Raw genomic sequence first — 22,334 nt, 5'->3', positions numbered from 1 at the left:
AAGGGAACTACGTGGTTCTCATTATGCGTCCCGCCGTGGGTCGCTTATGATGGTCGAAGCTGATGTTGTTCCTTTAGTAGTCGATGCTAGAAGGGAACTTGTGAGTAGGGAAGGATTGGGGCGGCGCTGAGGCCAACCACGGGATCTCATGACTCAAGCGCTTCCTCGAACCCATAGGTTTTGGGTTGCCAAAGCACAAGCACCAAGGACAACTTCTAGTTTCTCCCTGTACCTGCAGATGGCTTTAAAAAGCTGCCTTAGGTTTGGGGGAGGCATTGCTATCCCTTGGTGATCCCTTCATGCCTTTTGAGGCATGATGGTGGCAGCCTGTGGGTTCGTCCCTGCCCCATTCTTTCTTCCCTACGCGCCCCTGCTCCTGAGGCTGGGGTGCTTAGGGAAGGAACGGGAGGTGATTTCTCGCCTTTCTTCCACCTACGCTCATAGTGGGCGCCTCTGGGGTCCCTAATGAAGCTGCCTAGACAGCAGTGTCGTGGTTTAGTATGTTTCAAGCGGATTGTTCGCTCTTGTACTGCTCGAAGTTGGGTGAAAATAATGTTCTTTTTAGTATGTTTTTGGCTCACCCGACAAGCCCCCGAGCTCTTAAGTCAGGGTTGCGTCCGTGTTTTTGGGGTTCCTTACGGACGCTCCATGCCTTAGTTAAACAGGGGTGCATTTCCCTGACCTCTCCCTTGCTCGATTGTGAGGATTTTTGCGATCGTGCGTTGGCTCATAGGTCTTGGACCTTTGCTTTTTCTATGTGACCGAGCCATGATCATGCTTTGGGCTTCACATTGTGCGTTGCCCTAGCCTTTTTGCTTCGTCGATCTCTCCTAGAGAGGTTGTGGACCCCTGACAGTTTGTGAGTCTCTAGAGTAGGCCTTAGGTCTGAGACCTAGGTTGCAGGGCAGAGTTGGTTGGGGCTTGGCCCTGACCTCTTTTGGGGTCACGGGACCCAACTCCGTTTTTCCCTGGCGTCCTTGATGACCTAGAGGGGCCGTGTTACCTTGTTACAGGCGGTTTTGGTTTCACCCCATGCAGGGAGAGGTATGTCCATCATAACCATGTGGTAAGAGCGGTGTGCCTCGTTGGGGTCTACGGGTAATCCGAGCGAGACCCGATATCCTCCCCAATCGACTTGGAGTTCGGCTATGCCTCATGTGAGATGTCCCATAAATTGTCGGCCGTCAATCCCATTAGTCCCCAACCACCTTCACAGTGGCTAGAGGGCATGATGCCTCCCCCTAGAGGGGGTCAACCTAGGAGACTTTGAAGTGGATGACTCAGACATAGGGAGAGATAGCCGTGTGGCTCCGCACCACCGATTAGAGCTACATTGGCCCGTCTCCTCCCTACCTCTATCCCTTTTGTGGCCTCGAGCCCTTCTAAGGGCTAGCCCAAGAGAAGGTTTCCTAAGCATGACATGGGGTTGTGGATGCGGAGGGTCGCTCGGTGCATGACCCTAGGGGGTTGTTGACCTCCCCTAGCCACGTCGCGTCTTGGCGGTGCCCTCTTGTAAATGGTTGTGCGCCATAAAATGTGGGTGCATGAATCAAAAGATAATGAAAGACGTGAGACTTACTTGGGATATGTTACCATGCTGGCATACGCTGCTCGGTCTTTCACCTATCCACCTCCTCTGTGCTGCGAGAAAGCGGTTAGTAAATGGTGGAGTGTACATGCGTGTTTGATGTACCTATTGTGACCGTTGGTGGGTCTTGTGTCGCCTAGGAGACTGAACCGCCATGCCTTGTGCCTCTTGATTGTGAGTGAGTCTTGGGCTTTGCGCCCATCTTGAATGTCATCCATCATCTTCTCCACCTTCATTTTTGTGCCGCCTATTTATGTCGAGGGAGAGTAGGTAGTGTGCCTCATCCCTACTTCTCTCCTATCTTCTGGTTTTTCCTCGATGCCCAATTCGAGTGAGAGAATGGTTGTCTCCATCAGGCATCATGGTTCATAGGCCATCCCGGTGGCTTAATTGCCACCAAGAGGGGATCTTCGGAGACTGGGCTCCGTCGCACCCTGCTGCCATTCGTCCTCCATAGGTGTTAGAGGAAGTTTCATGAAGATGGAGAGGAACATGGCCATAGGAGGCTCAGGTCACTGGGTTCCCCATGGTTGGCGGGCATGTGGCTCCCAGCTCTAGGTCTAGGAGCATTCGAGCATTGGCCCGGCGACTCGCTTGCTGGCTCGTCGCCAGGCGTTCCTCCCCTGGCTCTATTGGAAGCGGTGTTGGGGTGGTTTCTGGTGGGCTCCTCTTCCTCAGATGTTAGAGGAAGCTCTGTGAGTTGGTTGTCCCCAAGGCTTCTTTTGATAGTCCTCTCTTGATCATGGTGTAGCTCTGAAGGTTAGAGACACCTTGTACCGGTGTCCCTGCTTCATGAGGTGTCCATCGTGAGCAGGAGGGGATCCGATGATTATCGTGACCTTGGGTCTATCTAGTCATGTAACATGCTAGACTAGAAGTTCTTGTTCGTGGCTTCAGAAGTCGATGATCCTAATGTTTAGGATAGTGTTGTAATTGGCTAACGCATGGGTTCTTGAGGCTCCAATGTATGCGTTGCTTTTTCTCAATTTCCCTTTTGTAATCATCAATGTTAGTTGTTCAACTGGCTTATTTCAATGATCCTTAGCGTAAAGGGTTTTTGGCCCGAGCTGGTCTATCTCTATGTTGCTGATTCTCGTGAATTGTTCTATCTAGCTAGGCTTGCCGTTGAGCCATTAGTGGGCTATGGGGATTTGTGCTCACATGCCACAACGCGTTCTACCACAATCGGGAGAGGCGATGCGTTTATTGTTCCTCATTGGGTTTCCCTTTGGGGGAGTGGTTGTCACAGGCTTAGATGGAGTGGCCCTAATACACCATTCGAGTGTGCACCGAGGCACCCAGCATTCTCAAGCGGGTCGTGCTTCTTGGGGCCTAAAGGAGTTTTCAACGGCTTTGTTTGGCCAGACGATGTGCCTACCATAGTCGTTCGGGCAAGAGCAAGCGCTCCACAAGTGAGTCTATTGTTGACTCGATCCTCATCGAGCTCACTATGTGGGACTCATTCTTGCCAAGGTCATTCGCTCGGCCTTCTTCTCTTAAAAGTGCGGGGTTCACCACGAATGACTGTTTGCTTCTAGCTAGGGTGGGTTGACCTACTCTAGTGTCATGCGTGTTGAGGGCTGCTTGGTTGTCGTGTAGCTTGCTGCTCCCACTTGTGGTGTTGCTAGCGTGTGATCCCATCTTGTTGCATTGCCGCCTATGTTCCACTTGTTTAGGTCGGAATGTGCTCCTTCTCTGTTAGCCTTGTGAGCGCGGGTGCATGTTCTTGCCTAGGGGCTGGTCCACAGAGCTGAACATTATGTGGCCCAACATCGTAGACTAGGCATCAGGGTTGGGTCACCGATCTGGTTTGATGCAAGGGGAGAAAAGCGAGCAGAGGGCGTAGGCTTTGATTTTCCTCGCTCCACCTACCGAGGCAGAGCGACGCTCTGCTTCCTTTTGCTCCCTTTCCATGTGAGTGCCTAACTCTGCCTTGGAGCTAGTCCAGGATGGTTGGTCTAAGAGGCATCTCATTGTGGTGAGAAGCTTGGGAAACATTTCACCGTTTCGTCCTACCATGGGTATACACAGAGAATCTCAAAGCAGGTCTCTCGTTTGACGATAGATGGTGCTTGGGGTCTTTGAACCTAGAGTGCAATTGGCATATTCACTTGTCATTCTACCATTCTTTCGCTTACTTTCCATTCGAATTGGGAAGTGCTTCATCCCCATAGATCTAGTTCTGTGATCACGTGTCTTAACCTAGGGGATGGCCCACAGGGCTAAAATGTGCGTGATCCATTGGAGCGACAGAACGATGAAGGATGATCGTAGATCCAGCATGATGTGAGAAGAAAGCAAGAGATCAACACGAATCATCCATTCCTTTGCCCCCCTGGTCCTAAGTGAACAAGCTTCCCATGTTCTCTCATGCATAGGTGCCTCGCCTCGCCTAGGAGATGGTCCATTGGGTCAACTAAGGTGGCCCAAGCGAGAGGTTGGGACATGGGTCACTGACTCATCACAGCACGAGGAGCGGTTAGAAGATGCTCGAGAAAGGGTCATAGGGATGGTGACAAGCAGAGCTATGTCGTGGGACATGTATACGTGCCCTCGTGTGTGGCCTACACGAGTGTCTCATGTCCGACGGCTAGCGCGAGCCAGATTGGGTCACTCGGGGATCTAAGCGGCTCTAGAATAGTGGGCTTGAGCGCACTGTACCATTGTTTGCTCTGTGAGTTGGTCGTGGTTTGCTGAAGCTTGGGGCGAACCTACATGTGTATGTGGATGTGTTTGGGTATAGCGGTTGAGCCAGAGATAATGTTATTGACCATTGTACCGGAAGCTGCTAATGAACCGATGGCTGTAGCTCGGGGGGCGTCTAGACCCCAAGTGCTTGTTCATGATGGAGTCGCTTCAATCTCTAGGCCACAAGCTGATGAGGACGCTTCTTCGGTGCTTGGTCGGCTTTATGGCTAGCCTTGGGTCAGCCTTTGCCAGCTTGACATTCTTGATGGGCCCATGAGCCCCCGAGTGCGTCTTCTTTGTGTGCAACCCACTGTAGCTTCTAGCCAAGAGGGCTCGCGTGCACTGACACTTGGGCCCTCATGGTGTGACGATGTCACGATCATTGCATCCTCACCCCTAAGTGTGGTGTGTGCCCTTGACGAAGGGCTGACGTGACCTATCGCTGTAGAAGTGGATCCCGGGCACGACGCGGTTTGATTCTCTTGGTGTGGCGCGTAGCGTCCTCAGGGGGCTCTCCTCTCTAGATGCATGCACCTCTAGGCAGCAGATGGTACCTCGCTAAGGTGTGATGGGTGATGTATCTGCCTTGCAGGATGGATCCCTGGTCTCAGGCTTGACCATGCGTGGCATCGTGCCGACTTGTCCCTTGATCACTAGCAACGACATCATGCGGTGGTGGGCAACTTCATTGTTCATGTGTGCCCTAGCTCGTTGTGTTCTACTACTGGTGGAGACATTGTTCAGGGCATGACTTTGCCATAGGGTTTGGCTTCACCATGCGGTGTGTCTAGATTGGGTATACGCTCACGATGGGCGTTGCCCTATTGGTTTGGGCAATTTTGTGGTTCCCTAGAAGGATATGGCCACCGTAGGCCATTCCTTGGGTGAGGTCACCATGAGACAAGGCCATCTGGCTCCCTAGGTGGAAGTCTTGGTCCTGGCCGGTGATGACAGAGGGCCCTAGGCTCCCTGCGTAGGTGAACTCTAGGACGTAGCCCCACGAGCAGTTCTGAGAGTGCGCCCACTAAAGGCCGCAGGACCTAGATTCCTGAGGTGGAGGTCTGGGCCATGGCCAAGGGCGAACACGGACATTGGCCCTTTGGGGAGGTTAACCATGTGATTTCTTGGAAGGATGTGGCTAGTCGAGGCAATTCTTTGGGCGAGTTCGTCGTGAGTCATGGTCCTTTGGTTTCTCGGATGAGAAACTCGGACATGGCTTGCGACGAGTGAGGGTATTAGCCCCTCTAGGTAGGTGAACTCTAGGATGTAGCCCCCGAGGGCTATTCAAGGAGTCTGTCTGCCATGGGCCATGGAGCTTAGGTTTCCAAGGTGGAGGTCTAGACTATGGCTGATGGCGAACACGGGTGCTGGCCCATTAGCGCCGATGAACCCGTAGTTTTCATGGTGGATGTGACCGCCATGGGCCATTCCACCAGTGAGTCCACCAGCGGTGCAAGGAGCCATCGCTTTCTTCTCAACAATCAAGAGTGCGTGACTGTCCCCTACCTAGCACGCCAACTGTCGGTGTTTTATAAACCAGACTAGTAAACTTATATGATTGCCACGCTGCTCTAGGAAGACAGCGATGGCATCCAATAGACATAAGGAATTATACTGGTTCAGGCTGGAGCCCTATGTCTAGGCTCAAAGAAGGTCGAGTGTGTGTTCCTTGCTTGAATGCTCTAAAATTCTTACAATGGGGGTGCAAGAATGGTGAAAGAGGTGGTAGAACCTATGCTAGTCGAGGGGCATCCTGAAGAGAAGCTCCAGGAGCCCTACTGCTATGCTAAATGGATGGAGTGGTAGAGGACAATCAATGAGAATGTCCCCAATTGTGGAAGCCTTGGCTGCCCTTATATAAAGTTTGGGGCCAGGGCTTATTACAAAGAAGAGGTTCTCCTGACCGAACGATCGAGAGCCTGAGGAAGGTCCTAGCTAACTTGGCTTGCAAGCTACATCATCTTCTAATGCATGCCTAGGTGTGGCTATCGTCATGGTCTTGTGGCCACATCATGGTAGGGACTGATGTGGTGCCACTGTGCTGGTCATGGAAGCATTATAGCCATGGTGATTGTTCGTCTATTGTCCTATGCAACGCGACATCCATCATTGTCTTCGCCGTTGTCTCTAGGTCCCCTGGGGCATCATACCTATAGTAGGTAGCCACCTCTAGGTCGTTGCTTGCCTGGTTGCTTCTTAGGGCTGAGGGCCACGACCTCGATCGTTGGGGTCGGGGCACTCCGCTAGCCAAGGAGGACTCTTGGTCGAGACCCTTGCCATGGATCCCATCCCAAGTGGGTGGGATCATATGCGCGTCCTATCGGTCCATATTTGGATGGTGGGTTTCATACCCATTGCCACTGTTGTGTGGTGTTGTCTTGTTGGTGTGGCATGGTGCAGGGATGGTGTCTGTCCAGGCCAAGGTGACCGCTACCACATTGGTCCTTACATGGTCAGTGTGGCGTGTGTCAGAGCTAGAGCACTTTGGTCAGACGTGACCTCTCCCTATCTCTTCTGATGGTCATAATGGGGAGAGGTCATGCGCTGAGCATTGCGCATATAGGACTGGGAGAAGAGGTCGCAGCTGACCCAAGCCCTTTCATCCAGCCTGGCTTGCTCGGCTTGACTAGGCCTCGGTCGTTCAGGTGTTTGCTAGCTAGCGCATCGTAGGCCTCGTGGCTTGCTAATCTAATCGATGCCTTGAGACACCCTAGGGTTATGATCCTGACACCACCGGAGGATGAGCCTCCCTCGTCATGGTTGTCTGACATAGAGTCACGGTAGTCACTATCATTGGAGTCTAAATCTTGCATTCGTACATTCAAGATTCGTCCAATCCTAGACCAGTGCTATGTCTGCTCTAGGGCTGCATCCACCATTTCATGTCTTTGTCTATCCTGTATGGGTAACAGCTCTTGAATGGACCTAAGGTCACGCTATCCACAATGACAATCGTCTAGGCTTGCTTGCAAATAGGTCATAACCTCGCAGGTCAACTCATTGTATAGCGGCCCATACTTTTTAGAGTTAATCGTGCATAGCAGATAGCTGATGATGTGAGGGTACATGTGATGCTGTCCAGTACTAATAGCGTCAGCTATCACATCCTCGATCTCAGATAGGAAAAAGTGTAAAAAGTCAAACTACTCACGTCTCCATATTGATAGTAGTAGCCACTACTGCAAGTTGGTCAATGACTCCCTGTTGCCGCCATGAGGCAAGACTGTCTTCCTCAGAGCCATGTGTAGAACATAAGCCTCTGGACGTAGTCTGTCTGATGTACACAAGGAGCCATCAACGAAGGGCTCCATGAAGAGCTACCGAATCTCCTAGTATATAGGAAAAGTACCTCCAACCCTGCTAGGACGCGAAGGAAGAGCATCTCCGTAGACTATCTGGTGGAGGTTCCTATCTACAGTGGCAACCCCGAGGAGTTGTTGTAGATGGTTATAGGACATTTGCTCTGGATGACCATCGAGCATAAAAGCAATGAAGTCATGCTCCAGATGAATCCACACTATTGCATAGAACTGACGCACCCAGCTTATCACAATTTGATCAACCTCACTGAAAAGGTGAACGAAGCCTAGGAACCGCTCAAAGAGGGGCCGGATGGGTATACTCTCTCAAGCTCATCCCTACCAAGTATCCTTTGGTCTGCTAGTGCCATCCCTCTAGCACGGTAGCTCCTAAAGAAACTCTACTGAGTCATAGTTTAGAACTGTGATTTTGTGCCATGCTCTTTGAGGAGTGGAAACTAGAACTCAGTATCCCAGAACCTGATGCTCCATATCTACTTTGAGCTATAATATTGAAAGTCACAGAACTGAACCACCTCTTTCTTTCTCTCAATATTACTTCTCCACATAACACCATTGGCAGACAACAAACCTCCTCGACTGCTCCTCGTACCACCAATGGCAGACATCAAATTACCTCCTCGACTGCTCCTCGTACCACCAATTATGGCACACATCAAATTACATCCTCGACTGCTCCTTGTACCACCAATTGTGGCACACATCGAACCTCCATGAGTGTGAGCGCCCACGCCCCCATGAGTAGCTACAGATTTGATCCAAGAAGGTACAAAGCGACTGGTCTAGTTTTTGGAGTGGAACTCGGTCATTTGCTGTAGTTGTTCCTCAGTGAGCTCCTCCTCCCTAAGTTCCATTTCAGTACTCTTGTCACGCTGCTGCTGTCGATGGGCTGTTCAAGTCCATCTACAAGAATTCCCAAACTCTAGGGCTAGCATAGCTTTGGTTGCTTCTTCCTCTGCCTCTCGGATACTATCCGCCTTCCTCTGGCTCTTCCTAGGCTATGGTGGTGCTTGTTCCTCTGCTTCTGGGACACTTTGAGCCTTCCTCTGGCTCTTTCTAGGCTGTGGTGGTGCCTGTTCCTCTCCTTCTCGGAGAATGGTTGCCTGCCTTTGGCTCTTTCTATGATGTGGTAGTTCTACCCACTTTGATTTAACTCAGACCATCTGCAACAATTAGAAAAAATTACACATGCATTTCAACAAACACCATAAATTCATGAAGAAAAAAGAGGAGATCATAGATGGCCTCACCGTGCTGAGGCGAGAAGGCGATCTCAACCGGCTTGCTCGCTAGGGAGTGGCGCGCTGATAGATGGCGGTGCAGTAGATCCCCACAGCGTGGAAGGATCTTGGTAAGAGGTTTTGGTGTGCGGGTGGAGGGGGTGGGTGGAGGGGGGAGGGGGAGGCGGCACAAGTTGGGTGGCACCGGAGGGGGCGAACGACGACGGAAATGACATGCAAAAGAGGAAAAGATGGCACTGATCAGAGAATGCCTTTAGTAGCGGACTATCCCACGTGTCGCGTAATTACATCATGGACACAAACACTGTCAAGAGTCGCCGTCCACTAAAAATTGGGGGGTCCACCGAAACTTGGGGGATTAATATTGGTGATCCGATGGTTAATACACATTAGTGTATTACTCCATATATATCATCACCATTCATCATATAAATTTCGGTCTCTGCTCACAAGACGCAAGACGGGGCGGTGATCTGCCCACGTGAAAATTTGATTTCGGGCGAAAATGAAATCCCCGCGCCCAGCAGTGCCGCCAACACGAACCAAAAATTAGATCTCTCTCTCTTTTGCCCTCCTCGCAGAAAATTGGTTTACCACGCCATTAATTTCAGACAAGGGTATTTGCAGTATTGTGATGGCCACATAAAAGCGCAAGGAGTAATCATCTCAGCCTCCATCTCCATTCTCCAGCCGGACTAGCCGCACCGTCTCTCCTCCTGCTCCAAAGCCTAGCCCCCTCTACCACCCTAGTTCAAACCCTAGCTAGGTGCATTGGCATAGCAGCTTGACTCCCTCTCCACTCTCCAGCAGCACCCTCTCTCATACCTTTCTGAACCCTAGCCGGAGCCAAAACCGGATCTAGATCCGATCCCCTTCGTTGACAACAGGTGCACAGATGGCAGAAGGACCATCGACAGTGGCGGTACACGCTGGATTTGGACCCTGTTGGTATTTATTAACTTCTCACTTTTTTTAATAGCCACCAATTAATTACCTACATCTCCTAACATTACTTTACTAGGTTGTCATCCCTAGTGATGGTGCCAGAGATGCTTGTTGGTGCTGCCTAGCATCACTACTAGAATGATACTAAGTAGTTCTTTATCATCTTATGTGACTAGAAAGAATATATATATATATATATATATATATATATATATATATATATATATGAATGAAAAAGGATCTGCAAGCGCACAGATAATATACCATTGTAGCACTTCACCCGGGAGTATTTCAGGAATCGTTATTTATATTTTTACCATAGGGAAGGTCTAGAATGGACAAGTATTGATAACTTATACTATTGATGGAAAAGTAAACCATAACAAATATTCTACTCATAACAGGGGTAAGTCATAGGATAAGATATATATATATATATATATATATAATAAGTATTGATCAATGATAATGATAAATCACCCAGAGTACTCCTTTCTATGGCATTAGCATGGTCAGGTAGAATACTAGAGGAATAATTCCTGTAAGGAAAATGGACCCTAGGCCCATTTACTTTGGATTTTGGTGTTTGATGACCAACACAACCAAATTGGACTAATGAATTTGCAAGTGTTTGTTTTGTAGTCCAATAGGGTGCAAGACATGACTTGGACAAAGGTGACGTGATGATCCGATGATCAACACCTTAAGCAAGACCTTAGGAGCACAAGAAAAGACCCAAGATATCAAGCAAAGTCCAAGCATGAAGATAGGAACCAAGCTGTACGCAAGATCGTGAAGAAACGAGCTCGCAAAGGCGACCGAACGCTGGACCAGACGCTGGAAGCGTGACCGGACGCTGGACTAGTGGCTCGGCAGATAGGCGACTAGACGCAAGGACCGGACGCTGGCGGCAACCGACCGGACGTAGGACAATAGCGTCCGATCGATTACAGTAAGGTTCCAGAGCGGCAAATCTACGACCGGACGTGTCCGGTGGCAGGCGATCGGACGCTGGCCAGCGTTCGATCAGTATATTGCTGGCTCAATGGTCAAGACGACCAGACGCGTCCGTTCAGGATGATTCAGCGTCCAGTCAGTAGCAGTTTCGCGGGAATTCGACCCCAACGGCTACTTTCTCAGTGGGGCTTATAAATATAACCCTCAACCGTCCATTTGAGATGTGTGGAGCTGAGGAAACATACCAAGGGTGTTGATACACCATTTTAGTGATCTCCACATGCATAGTGCTTAGTGCTTTATTAGGTGATTAGCATAAGTGCTTTGCGAAGTGCTTAGGTTGATTAGACCACCGCTTATGCGCTTGCTCTAGGTGTTTGCCTAGTGTTTAAGTGAGGTTTGCATACCTCTTGCCACCCCGTGCTTACGAGCACAAGTGTTGTACATTGGAGGGGCTTGAAGTCTTGCAAGATCACACCAACCGCATTTGTGGTGTGGCCGCCACCATGTACCAGAGGGAACAAGGCCCGTGGCGTTTTGACCAGAAGCTTGATAGTGAAGACGGCGGGGAGCATCCGGGAGAGGCTTGCTAGAAGGCACGTCAGAGACCCACTTATGTGTGGGGAAGGCTCAAGGCTATCCATGGAGTTACCCGACCAGGAGCTTGGCCCTTGCGAGGGATTCCTTGCGAGGGGCTCCAACGAGAACTAGGGGGAAGCTTGCGCGCTTCTTGATACCTCAGTAAAAATACCGGAGTCATCGATGGGAGTTTGCATATCTCTACCTTGCTCTTTAGCTTCCGCATTTACATTGTTTACATTACTTGTTTAGCGGTAGAGATAGTAACTCACTAGCAAAACCTTAGTTGCACTTTTAGATAGTTCATCTATTGCATAGGTTTTGCTAGAGTTAAAAAAGAGGCCATAGTTTTAGAGTTAGAATTTTTAAGTTGCCTAATTCACCCCCCTCCTAGGTGTCACGGTCCCTTCAATTGGTATCAGAGCCGGTTGGCTCATATTTGGACCTTTGGCTAACCGCCGTTGAGCCGACGCTATTGTAGAGTGGTCGGGATGGATACCGCTAGGCCTCCACAATTTGATGGCACTAACTTCCTCTACTATAAGGCTAGAATGGCTTGCCACCTTGAGGCGGTTGATTTAGGTGTATGGAGAGTCACTCGTGATGGGATGAAACCTATTAAGAATCCCGAAAAGCCCACAAAGAGTGATGAAAAAGAAATGCATTTCAATGCTAGAGCTAAGAATTGCTTGTTTGAATCTTTTAGCATGGATGTGTTTAACCAAATGTTCACTTTAAGTACGACACATGAAATTTGGTTAAAACTCCTAGAGCTCCATGATGGCACAAGCAATGTTCGTGAGCAAAAACATTGTCTAGCAAAGCAAAACTATGATTCCTTTACTATGAATGATGATGAGCTTGTTCGTGATATGTATTCTCGTTTGAATCTAATTATCAATGAGCTCCATTCTATAGGATTATTAAAGCTAGATGATGCGGACATCGTGAGGAAGATCATCTCCATGCTACCACAAAAGAAATATACAAGCATCATCACCATCCTTCACAACATGGAGGACTTGAGCAATATGACCCCGGGCATAGCCATTGGCAAGTTAGTGGCATTTGAAATGTCACGTAAGATGGGGCAAGAAGAAGCTTCTTCATCAAGCAAAGGCAAAGCTCTCGCTTGTAGCGAGAAGAAAAAGATGAAGGACAAGAAAGTTGAGTCAAGCTCAAGCTCAAGCTCCTCAAGTGAAGAAGAAGATGAGGATGATGATGATGATGAACAAGAATGAAGTGATGATGATCAATCTTCCTCCTCCACCTCCGACCTTGATGAAGAATCAATCAAACTTATCAAAAAGGTGGAGAAGATGATCGTAAGGCTCAATGTCAAGGGTGTGCCCATCCAAATTCAAGACCTCATTTTCACTAATCAAAGAGACAAGCAAAGAAAGAAAGGATGCTATGGATGCGGCGAGTTGGGGCACTTTGTGGAAGTTTGTCCAAATAAGCCCACACCCAAGGCAAAGAAGAAGGCATGCAAGAACAAAGCCCTCACATCAATAAGGTCGTGGGATGATTCCTCAAGTGAAGAAGATCATCACAAGAGGCGAGGGCGCAAGCACTCATCATCAAGCTCTTCTCGTGTATGCCTTATGGCACGAGGTAATGAAAGCTCATCCTCTAGTGAGAGTGATAGTGATGATAATTTGCCTTCTTATAATACAATTGTGCAACAAAATTTTAAATATGCTAAAGTTTGCACTAGTCAACAAAAGAAGCTCAAAAATTTAAAAGAAGAGCTAGGTAGTTCACAAGAAGCATACAAAAATTTGCTTGAACAATATGAAAACTTTGCAAATCTCAATGTTGAACTATCTACTAAAATTGAGCAACTTGAGGCTAGTGCAACAACAAATGCATGCACAATCAATGATGAGCAACTTTTAAAGAAAAATGAAAAATTAAAAGAAAAGTTAGCTAGCTCACAAGAAGCATATAATAGTTTACTTGCTAAAATGGAAACCATGTGCAAACATTGTGATGAGCTAACTAATAAAGTTGCTAATCTTGAAGCCGTTAGCACAAACCCACCAAGGCATCTAAAAAGAAAAGTTCTATCTTTAACATGTCAAAAAGGGATGCCTCTACTTCTTGTAATGATTTATGTTTAGACTCACTTTTGTGCAACCAAGTTTGTGTTGAGAAAGTTATTGTAGATACATGCACACAAGAGGTTGCAAAGGAGAATGAGCAACTCAAGCAAGAAGTAGCTCGCCTCACCAAGGATTTGACTCAATTAAAAAGCAAGACAAAGCAAACCCAACTTCATCAAGATAACACCATCAAGGGAGTGAAGAAGCTTGATGAAGGACATACCATGGTTTGTTACGTGTGCCACAAGGAAGGTCACAAGTCCTATGAGTGCAAGGTGAAGAATGGGGGAGGAGCAAAGAAGAAGGAGAAAAAGCAAACAAGCAAACTCTCCAACTCCTACACCAACAAGGTGGACAAGAAGGCCTCCACACCTTATCTCTTGAAGAAGAAGAAAAATGACAAGGTGGTGGCCATCAAGGTGAACAAGCAAGCCAACAATGGGGTCAAACACTTTTGGGTGCCAAAGGAAATCATTTCAAACATGAAGAGCACCAAGAAGGTTTGGATCCCAAAAGGGAAGTGAGAAGTCTATCGGACTTCGGGGAATTTGGAGACTTGGCAAAGTATGGGTGCATTTCATGGGGTGCATCATGATGGACAAAATCATTGCCAAGTGGGTTAGTGAATACTATGGACCAAAATTCCCCTTCCCATGTTAGGTAACTAGATGTTATTACTTTTTAATTGGTACATCTTGCAATTATATTTTCCTACAATTGGTATCTTTAAGCATCTAGTTACTCTTCATGCCTAGGTTTGCATTTGCATGCTTATATCTTTTGTCATGCATACACTAGGTATTTCATATGGTAGGCTTGCTCGGTTACATTCTTAACCCTTGGAGCAAACCTACATGGTGTTAAAATTGCTTAGAAGCACGGCACATAGCTTGTCTTACAATTGTTCATCTAATATGTGCCAAAGTCCAAATTGTAGATAATCTCTCCCGAATATCTATTTTGAAAATGATTCTCACATTCATGAGATATCATCTTTCAAGTGGTACTTTTGATTCTAAAATCAATGTGCATGATTTCTACAAAGAATTCTACATTTGTGTGCACATATTTAGGGTGAGTATTTCTACAACTTGGATGCTTTGAGACTAACACTTTTTCAAATGGTATCAATTTTTCAAAACTTATCACATGTGTAGTAGTCTCATTGTAAGGAAATTGGAGTCCCTAGAGTTAAGCATCATTCTTCAATTGGCATCATCATGTTGATTTCATTTCATATTTATATGCTTTCTCCATGCTTTATATAGATTAAACTCTCTTGTGCAATAAATTGCTAATTATGCATATGCTTTGCTTTCTGCCATATGTATGCATACATTTAGGGGGAGCTTAGTCTATATAATGTGAGAGTCAAATTTTGTGATCCATTTCATTCTATACAAAAAGGATCACGAAATTTGACCCTCCCTTGTGCTACTAATGTCTTCCTTTTCAGTGTTTGATGCCAAAGGGGGAGAATTTGAAGGACCAAAGGCAAGCATCAAGTTGATGTCTACAAGTGATAATGGTCCAAGAAAGGGAGGAAAGTGGATTATGGATTAGACTAAGTAATGGTAAAATTTGTAGGAATCCATAATGACACATAGCGATTTTTGTAAGGGCAAGATGGTCTGCAATTGGTATCTAAGTAGGATTTTCTAGCATCATATAACCTTGCCCTTTGCATTGCATCCTAGCAAGTAGGTAGTTTTTAAATTTCAAAATCTCTATCATTTGCTTGCTTTGGTCGTGTTGTCATCAATCACCAAAAAGGGGGAGATTGTAAGGAAAATGGACCCTAGGCCCATTTACTTTGGATTTTGGTGTTTGATGACCAACACAACCAAATTAGACTAATGAATTTGCAAGTGTTTGTTTTGTAGTCCAATAGGGTGCAAGACATGACTTGGACGAAGGCAACATGATGATCCGATGATCAACACCTTAAGCAAGACCTTAGGAGCACAAGAAAAGACCCAAGATATCAAGCAAAGTCCAAGCATGAAGATAGGAACCAAGCCGTACGCAAGATCATGAAGAAACGAGCTCACAGAGTCGACCGGATGTTGGACTGGACGCTGGAAGCACGACCGGAGGCTGGACCAGTGGCTCGATAGATAGGCGACCGGACGCAAGGAACAGACGCTGGCGGCAACCGACCGAACACAGGACAGCAGCGTTCGATCGATTACAGTAAGGTTCCAGAGCGGCAAATCTACGACCGGACACGTCCAGTGGTAGGCGACCGGACGCTGGCCAGCGTCTGATCAGTATATTGCCAGCTGAATGGTCGGGACGACCAGACACGTCTGGTCAGGATGATTCAGCGTTCGGTCAGTAGCAGTTTTGCGGGAATTCGACCCCAACGGCTACTTTCTCAATGGGGCTTATAAATATAACCCCTAACCGGCCATTTGAGATGTGTGGAGCTGAGGAAACATACCAAGGGTGTTGATACACCATTTTAGTGATCTCCACATGCATAGTGCTTAGTGCTTTATTAGGTGATTAGCATAAGTGCTTTGCGAAGTGCTTAGGCTGATTAGACCACCGCTTATGCGCTTGCTCTAGGTGTTTGCCTAGTGTTTAAGTGAGGTTTGCATACCTCTTGCCACCCCATGCTTGTGAGCACAAGTGTTGTACATCGGAGGGGCTTGAAGTCTTGCGAGATCACACCAACCGCATTTGTGGTGTGGCTGTCACCGTGTACCGGAGGGAATAAGGCCCGTGGCGTTTTGGCCAGAAGCTTGATAATGAAGACGGCGGGGAGCATTTGGGAAAGGCTTGCCGGAAGGCACGTCGGAGACCCACTTGCGCATGGGGAAGGCCCAAGGCTATCCATGGAGTTACCCGATCGGGAGCTTGGCCCTTGCGAGGGATTCCTTGCGAGGGGCTCCAACGAGGACTAGGGGGAAGCTTGCACGCTTCTCGATACCTCGGTAAAAATACCGGAGTCGTCGACAGGAGTTTGCATATCTCTACCTTGCTCTTTAGCTTCCACATTTACATTGTTTACATTACTTGTTTAGCGGTAGTGATAGCAACTCACTAGCAAAACCGTAGTTGCACTTTTAGATAGTTCATCTATTGCATAGGTTTTGCTAGAGTTAAAAAAGAGGCCATAGTTTTAGAGTTAGAATTTTTAAGTTGCCTAATTCACCCCCCTCTTAGGCATCATGGCCCCTTCAATTCCTAAGTCATCCTTAATTATAAGTCAAAGCATACATTGATTAGTGCAATTACACCTAGTAATCATGGCTAAGATCATCTTCATATCTACACATAAGGGATATTACTAGGGAAGAGTAAGAACAGAGCTTATCATCCTCCATAGTCAGATCCTATGTGCTACCTACATCGGGGAGTGGAATACAAAGGACTCAATGAGAGTGTCATGTCCGTGATCTACCACATGACCCAGAATATAGGGCGTATTCACAGGTAAACAATGTTTAAGCACCATGCTTACACAATGTCGACCACCCCCCCCCATGGTACCTTAGAGTGAGTGCTATACGATCATATGCATGAATATGATGATAATCCAACTATACTAAGCTTATAATCAAAGTAGACAATGAATATTATAATGAAGAACATGGATAAGATGAATACTAATATCGTCATGACAATTGTAGCAAGCATATGAAAATAATGGAGATACAAAAGAGATGGGGGGTACAAACATTATACCGAACCATGTTCTTGACACAATTGGGAATCCAAGCGAAGCCTACTTGCTCCCTCTAGACCTAGCCTAACTAGCTATGCCCTAGAATATGGTGGAGCTCTGAGGATGATTAGGATTTCTATCTTCTCAAATGACTTGATGACTAGGGTTATGCCTGGGGGAGAGGCAGGGGCTGGATTATATAGCCCTGAGGGTCCAACATGACCCCTTGGATCAAACTGACTTAAGCAACGGCTTAGATGCATCCTCAAAGGCTGTGGGAAACCAACATAGCGATGAGGCTGACAAGTGGGCCCATGGGGGGCTGGGCGGCCTGATAGTGGGTCCAAGCGGCCCCACATGTCATCCCCTTGCTCTCTGCTTCGGTGATGTGGCTTTTGGAGTGTTCTAGAGTCTTCCCATGTAGGTACTATGATGGAACTCCGTATTTTCCTTTGACGATTAGGTCCTCCTTAGTGGTTTTCTGATTAAACCCTGCTGGAAACACAGATTCACCAAAATTCATGGAATTTATTAGTTTAAACCCCTAGACCTTTATTGGTGATCTCAATTGTGCCCTTATACATGTTTTATTGATGGTTTATAATGGTTATTAACTACCATCAATAGACCCCCTACATCGGCACCTGTCACGACCGAGCCCCAGCATCATCATTAATAATCGCCACACCAGATCTGCTACCCCTTCGTCAATGCCAGCCACACCACTTCCATGACCAGGATCTCTCTTTTGAACCTTGGAAATAACTTTGCAAGAAAACATGGGCTATCTTATTCATCTCTTCTTTCTTCTCTCTTTTTTTCAGGCAGGCATCTGAGTACCCATTGTTTTAGATATCTCAGACACTTGCCCATTTTTTCAAAACTTTTCTCTTTTTTTCTTAACATGAATAACTTTTACATAGCCTCATGCTTCTTTTGATTGCAACAAAACTTTTGAGAGATAGCAACAAGAATTTAGAGTATTTATTTGGTGGATATCCTATAGGGTATATTTTTGGTGTTCACTCTTAGTGTAAGAGTAAAACATTTTTAGGTGGTTCTAGATGGAATGTCATGTTGTTGCGCCTACCCCTAGTGTAGGAGTAGTGCATATGTAGGTGGTGTGTACGTGATCTTGATTTTAAGAGCATGACAAACCTCTCATAAGAGTCAACAAAGCTTGACAAAACTTAATGCAATGCAAGCAGCATATATGAGTGGAAGTTTTCCTAATCTAAATATCATATATAGCTCTGGTAGGAATTCAAGCTTTGTCATACAGTGAACTCATCATGTAGAATTTTTATGTTTTTTTTCAAAAGATAAATCTCCGGAACTCTATTATCACTAGGAACAAGATAAATAGCAGCTCAGACCTTCTCATATCATATCCATCAATTACCTAGACTTAGATCAAGCATACGCTACCCACAAGTTTCAAGTTCAGAGTAAATTCTTATATGAAAACAACTATATCCAAAACTTGAAAAAATTGAAGGCTGAAAACTAGGTACTTGAAAGGAATTATAACAGAGCAACTATTCATCATTTCCATAGCAAGAGATTATCCTTAGAGTCCATTTTATTTATTGAGCTCTTAAAAATAGAAAACTAGACGCATACTTTTTTTTTAATTTTGTTAGCAAAATTTAAGATCACACCTTACTAATATATATATATATATGTAATTGGCTAGGACAAATTTTTATTTTGTTTTAGTTTGTTATGCATCTTTTTATTTCTTTAGCTAATATAAAGTAAACTCAAAAATGGTAAAACTAAAAAGGGAAAGAAATACTTAGCTAGATACATGGGGGATGCTCCTCCCCCAAGCTGGATATTGTCATGGTCTTTCTTAAGATCTTTCTCATCCTTCCAGAAGTTGTTTTCCTTGTGTAGCGGGTGTAGTAGCGGTTCCAAAGAATGTATTTCGGATGGATGGTTTTACTTCTAATCATCCTACAAAATACTCCAACAAGAACACCAAAGCTCATGGCACAGATTAGGATAAGGGGTTAGCGGTCAGCCATTCAGAGATTTGCTGTCCTTGGAGGTTTAGACAGATTTTCTAATTGACAAAGTTCTAGCAGGATGTCTATTTAATATTTTTGGATTTTCTTATTTATATAATGCAAAAAGGAAATACACATGCATGTTTATTTTTATTTTTATGCCACCATAGTGAATACTTCCGTAGGTGTTTACACACTGTAGATTTATTCACATGGGGCTTTGGATTTTCGTGATGCAATGATGTAATGCAATAATGAAGCTTCTTATTTTTCTTTTCTAAATGCAATTCTAATGCAGAAAAGTAAATATGCTAAAGAGACAAATAATTTATGCAATGCTAGAAAGTAAATATGGATAACTACCAATGTTATCTCATGGTGAGGGTTCAGAATTTTAAGTCCTCCAGACATGATTTGACTGGAGAGAAGTCCTTCATTCCTTGGGTGCATAATCTGGTCTCAGCGGTGGAGACTCAGACGACTGCACTTCATGTGATGGTGATTCTGATGATGATGTCACCTTTTCTTTCCACACTTGCCTAGACTGTGGAATTGTCTTAGGCGGAGTAGGTTCATCTTTCACAGGCGCTTTAGGTTCTTCATCTTCCCATTCATTACATCAGGGTTGGTTCCTTTGACGTTGGGATGATCGACATCTCCTCCTAGAGTGGCTCTTCTTCGGCTGTTCATAAGTAGTATAACTATTGAAATAACAGCGTACCTTTTCTCCAGGAAATTGGAAGTGGACTTGTCCAGATCCGACGTAGATGATCACGTTGGTGGTGTTGAGGAACGGTCTTCCAAGGATGATGGGTGTATCATCTTCTTCTACTTCCATGTCTTGGACCATGAAATCGGCAAGGGCATAGTGATCTTGTATTCTTACCATAACGTCCCTCGCTAGTCCCTTAGGGAATCGGATTGATTGGTCCACCATCTACAACTGCATATACGTAGGGAACAAAGGTTCATCCCAAATAAATATTCATATGTTACCTTGGACATTATATTGACACCCGACCCAATGTCGTAGAAGGTCTTGTGGAATATTCTTTGTCCAATGGTACACTCGATTGTCAGTACGCCAGGATCATCCTTCTTAGCAAAGAATGTTAAAGCGATGAGGTGGTCATACTTAGATCAGAGTGTGTTGATCATGTTGACCATTTCTTCTTATGACTGACTGGTCTTGTTCTTCCTCCTTCTTCGGTTCTTCTTCTTCTTGGTCACTGTTGTCTCTTTGGGCAGGTATGCCTTTTGTGGATGACTAGGAGATTGCAAGATGTGGTTCTTGAAAGAGAACTTCTCCTTTTTACCTTGATCATGAAATAAATCTTGGCACTATCCGCATAGATTATAGCTTTTGTGGTGCTTAGGAAAGGTCAGCCCAAGATGATGGGTGCCCTTTCATCTCCACCCGTTTCTAAAACCACAAAGTCTATAGAAACATATGATTGTCCCACTCGGATGATGGCATCTTCAAGAACTCCCTTGGGGTAGCAGAGTGACTGATCTGCAAGCTACAAATGCATATTTGTGTACAACAAAGGATCTCCTAAAATTTCTCATAAATTACCGAGTGACTGATCTGCAAGCTGCAAACGCATATTTGTGTAAAACAAAGGATCTCCTAAAATTTTCTCATAAATTACCTTAGGCATGATGTTGACACTTGCTCCGAAGTCACAGACAACTTCCTAGAAGATGTGAGGTCCAATGGCGATAGGGATGATAGGTCTGCCTGGATCACCTTTCTTGTTAGGCAAGATGTAATCTATCCACCTTCCCCTCAATGGCTCCATGTAGTAGTAAGCTGCATTGTGAATATTGACAAGATTTGCATTTTCTAAATCTTCCGGCTGCCCTAGAATATTACCTTTGTTGGACGGAGGAACAACAGCCGCCAGCTAAGCTATTTGTGATTCTATCATTTTATTAAAGCTATGCTGGTTCTTAATGGTAGAAGCAAAGCTATCCATTCAATTATTTATATTTTTTAAAATTTTATCATTGGTAGCTACCTTCTTAGATAATCCTTTCATAAGTCTAGATTGACCAGCAATTAATTCTCTCAAGGGTGGTTGATTGAAGTTATTATAATTATTACCTTGAGGGTTACCTTGGTAGTTAACTTGGTAGTTTGGCCTTTGTTGTTGGTTCCATCCTTGATTCTATTGAGGACGATAGTAGTTGTTGTTAACAAAGTTCACATCCTCTTGGGTTTTAGGACAGCTATTCCTTGAACACCCAGTGCTGCCACATACTTCACATGTCATGCGTGAATCATGAATGTGCATGACTTCTTGCTTTTCATTAGCTTGGTCTTCGAGCTTCTTCATTAGTAGGTCCATCTTGGCAGATAGCATGTCCACCTCCTTGAGTTGATGCATACCTCCACCTCTCTTGTGGGTTTGAACACGTTCTTCATTCCAGCCTTGGTTGGAGGCCATCTTCTCCACAAGAGTGGTCGTAGCTAGAAGTGTAAGTGACAAGAAGCACCTCCAGTAGCAGCATCTATGGTCTCATGGGTACTGTTGGTCAACCCATGGTAGAACATCTGTATGAGTAGCCAATTCTCCATCCCATGATGAGGACATTCTGATATACAGTCTTGAAAGTGTTTCTATGCCTCAGGGACATATTCATCATGTTGTTGCTGAAAACTTGAAATTCTCCCATGTAGAGCATTGGTCTTGCCCACGGGAAAGAACTTTGCTAGGAAGGTAGTGGAGCAGTTATCTCATGTAGTATTTCTATCTTTGTTGGCATAGAACCACTGCTTCACCTTCCCCAAAAGTGAGAATGGGAAGAGGCGAAGTAGTATGGCGTCCTTGGTTACTCCCTTGATGGTGAAAGTGCTGCAGATCTCTAGAAAGTATTGGAGATATGCACTCGCATCTTCATGTGCCTTTCCACAAAATTGGCTCGCTTGCACCATATTGATGAGAGCCGGCTTGAGCTCGAATCCATTGTCTCCTACATTGACTGTGGGTCTAGTCTGAATGTTGGTAGTGGTTGGAGCAAAGAATTCATGGAGAGTCCTGTTAGCCATGGCTTCAAATTCTGGTGTTAAGCTTTGCCTTATATGGTTGTCTTCTGACTCTAAAGTTGAAACTTTTTTGAGTTTTGCCTTAGTCCTCTTAAGTAGGGCTTCTGGATTGTCAACGTAGTTTATTAGAAGGTCAAAACTAGTAATACATTACCCTAAATAAGATACACAAGCAGA

At 45.6% G+C, this 22,334-nt stretch overlaps 1 non-coding gene across 1 annotated transcript; it reads left to right on the top strand.

The window, feature by feature from the left end:
* Positions 1 to 21,687: 21,687 nt before the first annotated feature.
* Positions 21,688 to 21,796, top strand: LOC136495013 (small nucleolar RNA R71). Its single transcript, XR_010768807.1, has one exon. It is a non-coding gene; the product is annotated as a small nucleolar RNA R71 (small nucleolar RNA).
* Positions 21,797 to 22,334: the final 538 nt, after the last annotated feature.

The sequence above is a fragment of the Miscanthus floridulus genome, chromosome 11 (assembly GCF_019320115.1).
Source record: "Miscanthus floridulus cultivar M001 chromosome 11, ASM1932011v1, whole genome shotgun sequence".
NCBI lineage: Eukaryota > Viridiplantae > Streptophyta > Magnoliopsida > Poales > Poaceae > Miscanthus > Miscanthus floridulus.
Note: the sequence above shows the minus strand (reverse complement) of the source record. Positions and strands in the feature narration are given on the sequence as shown.